Raw genomic sequence first — 6,230 nt, forward strand, 5'->3', positions numbered from 1 at the left:
CTTTAATTAACTTACATCTGTTAACTCCTACAAAACTTTTTTGTTATTTTTAAAATTGTAACAACCTATTGAGGAAGCAGCCGCTTCCGGACATCTATCTCTCAGAGTAAATCAAAGGAAAGTGGAGAGAGTAGCAAGAAAGAAGAGGGGGGGGGGGGGGAGGTAGAGGGGAAGTGAGAAGAGGGGGGGGGGCTTGTTAATTCCAATCTTGCTAAATTCACATTTCTAATGTTCCTCTTGGAGAACAGTGAAGTGGAATGATTATCCATTTCAATGTTAATAAACGTGTTGTGAGTAGATAGTGATATAAAAAAAAGCAATATTTAATTGGTGATACAAATATAAGTAATAAGTGAATACAAATATTGATGTAACAATAAGCAACACAGTGATATAGCAATATTATAAGTGCAGCTCTTAAACCATAGGTGAAAATGTGAAACAACAAAATAAGGCGCAACAAATATATATCTGATTGGCTGAGGCGGTTGATTCTAGTGACACGTGCAGCAAGTATGTATGTATGTATGTATGTCTTTATTTGTATAGCGCCATAAAATGTACATAGCGCTTCACAGTAGTAATACATGTCATATAAATAGCAAATATAAATAACACATCATGGGAATAAGTGCTTCAGACATACTGTAAAAGTAACATTAAGGAAGGAGTCCCTGCTCCGAGGAGCTTACAATCTAATTGGTAGGTAGGGAGAACGTACAGAGACAGTAGGAGGGAATACTAGTAAGTGCGTCTGCAGGAGGCCAAGCTTTGTGTCATGTGTCCATGATTATCCAGTGCTACTCATATGCTTCTTTAAGCAGATGTGTCTTAAGGTGGGTCTTAAAGGTGGATAGCGAGGGGGCTAGTCGGGTATTGAGGGGAAGAGCATTCCAGAGGTGTGGGGCAGAAAGTGAGAAAGGTTTAAGGCGGGAGAGAGCTTTAGATACAAAGGGGGTAGAAAGAAGACATCCTTGAGAAGAACGCAAGAGTCGTGATGGTGCATAGCGAGAAATTAGGGCTGAGATGTAATGAGGGGCAGAAGAATGTAAAGCTTTAAAAGTGAGCAGTAGAATTGAGTGTGAGATACGCGATTTAATCGGAAGCCAGGAGAGTGATTTCAGCAGGGGAGACGCTGAGACAGATTTAGGAAAGAGTAGAGTGATTCTGGCAGCAGTGTTTAGGATAGATTGTAGGGGAGACAGGTGAGAGGTAGGAAGGCCGGACAGCAGGAGGTTGCAGTAATCGAGACGTGAGAGAATGAGGGCCTGAGTCAAGTGAAGGGATCCCAGATGCGAGTGAGAGCCACAGACCAAGAGACCGTGCACGTGTGCACATACACGCCAGGAAGCAGATTCGGGAGAGGGTTAGAGTGCGCCCAGAGTCACACCATGCTTTTTACCAGCGGGGAAAGTGTGAGTTGTCCCTTTCCCCCCCCCCCCCTGTGTTGTTTGTCATATAAGTAAAACGTTAATGCACTATATTCTATACATTTGTGTCTTCTTCTCCATATGAGGTCTACAAGGAGTCCCTACCCCAGAGGATTCCAGTGTATGGAGTAACAGTCTAAGTGTTATCAGTGTTTAATTTTACTCTCTGGGTATTTTGCACTTTCACTGCATTGTTCATTTCAATTTGCGCCATTAACACCTAATGGTTTAGTTTTGTCACAATTGCGATTTGGGAAACCGCTGGTGTTTAGGCAGCACTTGAATTTATAATTATAATCCTATATTTGTTGCACCTTATTTTGTTGTTTCACAAGGGTAAGTGGGTGTCATTAGGGTAGTTGAAAGGTAGTCCAATTTGCCCAGTTAAGTTAGCCAGGGAGTTCTGGGAAGTAATATGTAAAGTTGGGGGTCCATTTTTTGTACATCCGGATGAGTCCCCCCAATTTAAGTCCCAGTTTATAAGGGTTTTGGATAAGTGTGTGGATGGGTTAAATCTAGGAGGAGCAAGAATAATCTCTCACTCATTTAGAATCAGAGCTGTGTCTGAGGCAGGAAGGCTAGGTTTGGGGGAAGAGGTAATAAGGAAAGGTGTTATGGTGTCGGATCGGGTCAAGGTTTCTGTAACGGATGTGCTCTCCACAAACCAAGACCGGAGCACAGGGTCATGGAGGGGAAAATGAAACACCGACCTGGAGCCGTGTTCGGATTGCGGGTTCCGTAGTCGTGGGTAGCCAGGTCAGGGTTGGAAAGACCAGCGTTGTCGATATCCAGGCTGGGGGTCAAGGCAGGCGGCACAAGAGCGATGGTCGGGGTCACAGGCTGGGTAGGCCTCAGGAACTGAGAAGGCTTCAGCATGGGGCTTCAGCACAGGTAAGGCTTCAGGAACAGAATAGCCACAGGCCTGGAACAGGAGAGGTTCTTGTGACAAGTACAGGTTACAATGAATTATGCTCAGCCCCTACTTGGTGGAAGAGGCTGACCCTAAATGGGAAGGAGAGCCAATAGGTGCAGAGCTGCACAGCAGGCAGCAACAAGGCAAGCTGCAACTCAAGTCCAGGAACAGGGGCAGCCAATCACTCAGTCCAGGGAGAGGTTTGCCAGGAACCTCCACAGCCCTGTAAGGGTGAGTTCCAGTCAAACCCTGGACTGGAACCCTTACAGTTTTGTGGTGGGAGAAGAGTGGTTTGTGTGGTCACAGCTAGTCCGTTGTTGGCCAAGAAGAGGATAGTGGGGGTAGCAAGGGTGTCAGTACTGCATATCGAAGTTAATAATTTGGCGGAAGTGCAATCACTTGAATTGATGGGGGCTATGAGGAGGGACATAGCACAGTTGTTGTGGCATCTGGATAGCTATATCTTGGTATGGTCAGAGATCTCCCCCAGGTTAGAGTGGTGGGGAGCGAGGAATGTAAGAATTATTGGAAGGTTGAGGAGAAAACTTAAGCCCATGGCGGACTTTGTGGAGGAAATAGGCTGTCGATTAGGCACACGGATCTCGAGGGCAAGTTGGCAGATTTTTTTTTAGGGGAGATGCGGTTCATTTCTCAGATATCTGGTGTGTTATCTTGAATTTAACATTACAGATTATATTGAAAAAGACAGTGTGCTCCCTGGCGGCCACATTGTCAATTTAAGGTGGTTAAATGCCCTTGCTCATGGCGGGATGGTGTAATTATAGTTGTGGGGATCCTGGTGGAGCTCATTGTCCCTCCTCTGGTGGTAATGGGGGAGGCTGTGTCATATGAGGCGAATGCGGTGGGTGTGGGAGTGTCCTTCCAGTAATGTAACATGATGTGTGTCATCAGGCCTGTAGTGGCGGTGGCGATTTGAGGTACAAGCCACAGGTATCCTGGGGGGCTTTTAAGTGTGTGGTGATTCGGCGCAAACTGGCAGGTCACTAGGGAAGTTAAAATTGATGTGTTGTTGGTTATTATGTTATATTTAATAAATGCTGTGACAATTTGTATCCACTAGCTATGGTGTCAGTGTATTTGTCTGGGGGGGGAGGGGTAGTGGTAGTGGTGGTGGTGGTGTATGTGTGTGTATGTGTGTGTGTGTGTGTGTGTAGTACTACTTTTAAGGGACATTATTCTGAGAATTTTCACATATTAATATTTTAATCCCATATTTATTCATTTGCTTAAATTAAAGGTACCAAACATAGCTTGAAGTCTTGTGCATTTTTTGTCTGAGTGGGTTGTGCTCCTCCTCCTGTGCTTGGGCTCGTGCCACTTCTTACCACAGCTGGGGCAGCTACGTTGAGTGGTGAAGAACGACAAAATAGTAAGTCTACTCTTAACCCTTTCAGTCGCAGAGGATCCTGCCTCTTCCGTGGCTACAGACCATCCACTACTGTCGGATAATGTGACCTCTTTTATGGAAATGAAGATCCCTAAAAAAATAGCAAAAGGTCATGACATACAGCATACATCATAAGGGCCATAAGGGTGGCACGTTTCATGGAGGACGCTATGTGTCAATAAGGCATTAAGGGGGTTAAACGAGAAGTTCCATCTAGATTTTTTTCCCCGTAATGTAGGAAGCAGGGTGTCTTCAGAACCGGTACCGTGTTAATTTCAGCTCGGCGATCCCCTACACCCTGAAATACTTAACTCCCGTAAATACTGCCGGTAGCATGCCCGGCTGGGTGAAAAATATGCAGGCGGGTCGGGATCCAAAAGAAAGCCACAAGGTATCCTGTGCTAATCACTAGTTCCCTGTGCTGGCATTATGCAGCTGACTGGAAGGAGGCTCATACCCATGACAGTGGATCGACAAGGGCTGAAGATGGTGATGGTGATGATGAGATATAGAGATATATACTGTACAGTATATATATCTCAAAATATATTATGTTGCCTATCACTGTTCTGATGACTTGCATTATGATAAGGGAACTTTTACTAGGTAACAAATACAGAAAGGATACTTTTATTTTCAGGTGAATAAAATTAGTGATGGTGTGAAGAGTCTCCCATGAAGTGAAGTCCTGCACACACGCTGGTGGAGTCACAGTGTCTCTACTTAAAGTATCTGTACTTTTTGGCTGAAGCTTGTGCTCTCCATCATTGTGGCAGCACAGAAAGTTTGCGCGCCCCTGCCTTAGGCTGCGGTTCCTGTCATGACTGTGACACGCGTGCCCAGCGGGGGGGGGCGGCGCGTGCACAGCGCTAACCGCGATCTGAAGGGGAGAGAGGGAGCTTGCGACGGGAGGGAGCGTGGTTGGGGATTTGCGGGGGCGTGGGCATCACGTCACGTGGCTGGTTCACGCTCATTGGATGAACCACCGGTGGGGACGTGGCCACGGCTCCGTTGCTAGGAGTAAACTCAATTTCCCCTGCCTCCCTGAAAAGTTGTCGTGCAGAGCAGGAGGAATTTGCGCGTCAGGATAGCAACTGGGACCGGAGGTACTGGGGGGGGGGGGAGTTTAATCGCACAGCGCACGCCGAGACGTGCGCTGTAGTAATGACTGGGACCGCAGCCTTAGGCCTCGGGCATGGGCAGCGCTTATGCGCTGACCCGTGCTGAGGCGTGCTGGTGCTTACCAGTGAGCCCCTACAGCCGGGGTTGCCACCACTCCGGGTTTCACCCAGGTATCTCCGGGCTACGGGTTTACATAGTAAACCTCCGGGTGGTGAGGGCAGTCCGCTGACGTCACTACTCATGACATGCTGTGTGCCGCCTATGCGGACAGTCTGGCGATCCGCCACACAAGCACTCAGCTGTTATTAAGGGAACCCCGAGCCCTACTCTTCTCCTGCTCCGATGGCCAGCTATGAGTACAGCACTCAGCTGTTAGCAGGGGAAATCCCCTAACCGGTGCTTCTCCCTGCTTTCCCTCGGCTGTTGGCAGGGGAAATCCCCTACCGGCCCTTCTCCTTTCTAGGAACCTAAGCAGATGTCTGAGGCAAGTATACTACCAGGACTGTGCTGCTGCAGAGTTACTAACCTCCATTCTATCAGGGAATACCTACCCTCCCTATCCTGGCTGTCCACTGTTTATCCCATACTCTGCAACTGCATCAGCCTGACAATACTCATAACTGGATCTAAAAGGGTTTTTACATTCAGCCCTTGCTCACTTGAATCTATAAAGACTATCTGGAATTTTATATATGGCTCCAAAAAGCCCCCTTTTTATCTAGATGCTGGGACACTTAAGAGACCTAATATTCACATTTGCATTGTTGTAGTTAATGCCCCGTTATTTTTTATCTTGTTAGAAATAAAAATTATTTGAACCATATCACTAATACACTATCATAGGGGTTACCGCAAGGTTTTTTTATTACACTGTTAACAACAGTATTTCAAGTGCATTTCTGCTTCTCATGACTGATACCAATTCTGAACAAATTAGATCTTACAGCGCATGTAATTGGGGTTTCCATACATTCCCTGTCTTTGGGGAAAGAGACCTCTTTTTATGCTATTGCCACTACCCTAGTGCACCCAGACTAATATGTAAGACTAAGAGTGAGCGGGTGGTCTTTTTTGTTTATACCCTGTGTTGTGGCAACGTCTTCCGGCATCTTCCCCTGCAACCACTGCGTCAAATGATGTCACGTTGCCATGACAACAGGAACGGCACATGAAGTAACAGAATCACGTGACACACATTGTAATGTTAACAAGACGCTACTTTACGTCAGTCATGCGGCAGCACGTTGTCATGGTAACTTGCCGCGTGACGTTGTGACGCGCGCAGCCATATTGAAGTGAGTTGCAGAGGGAGATGCCAGGAGGACGCCAGAGGTAAGTGCTCTATTTAAAAAAACAA

Source organism: Ascaphus truei, chromosome 1 (assembly GCF_040206685.1).
Source record: "Ascaphus truei isolate aAscTru1 chromosome 1, aAscTru1.hap1, whole genome shotgun sequence".
Taxonomy (NCBI): Eukaryota; Metazoa; Chordata; class Amphibia; order Anura; family Ascaphidae; genus Ascaphus; species Ascaphus truei.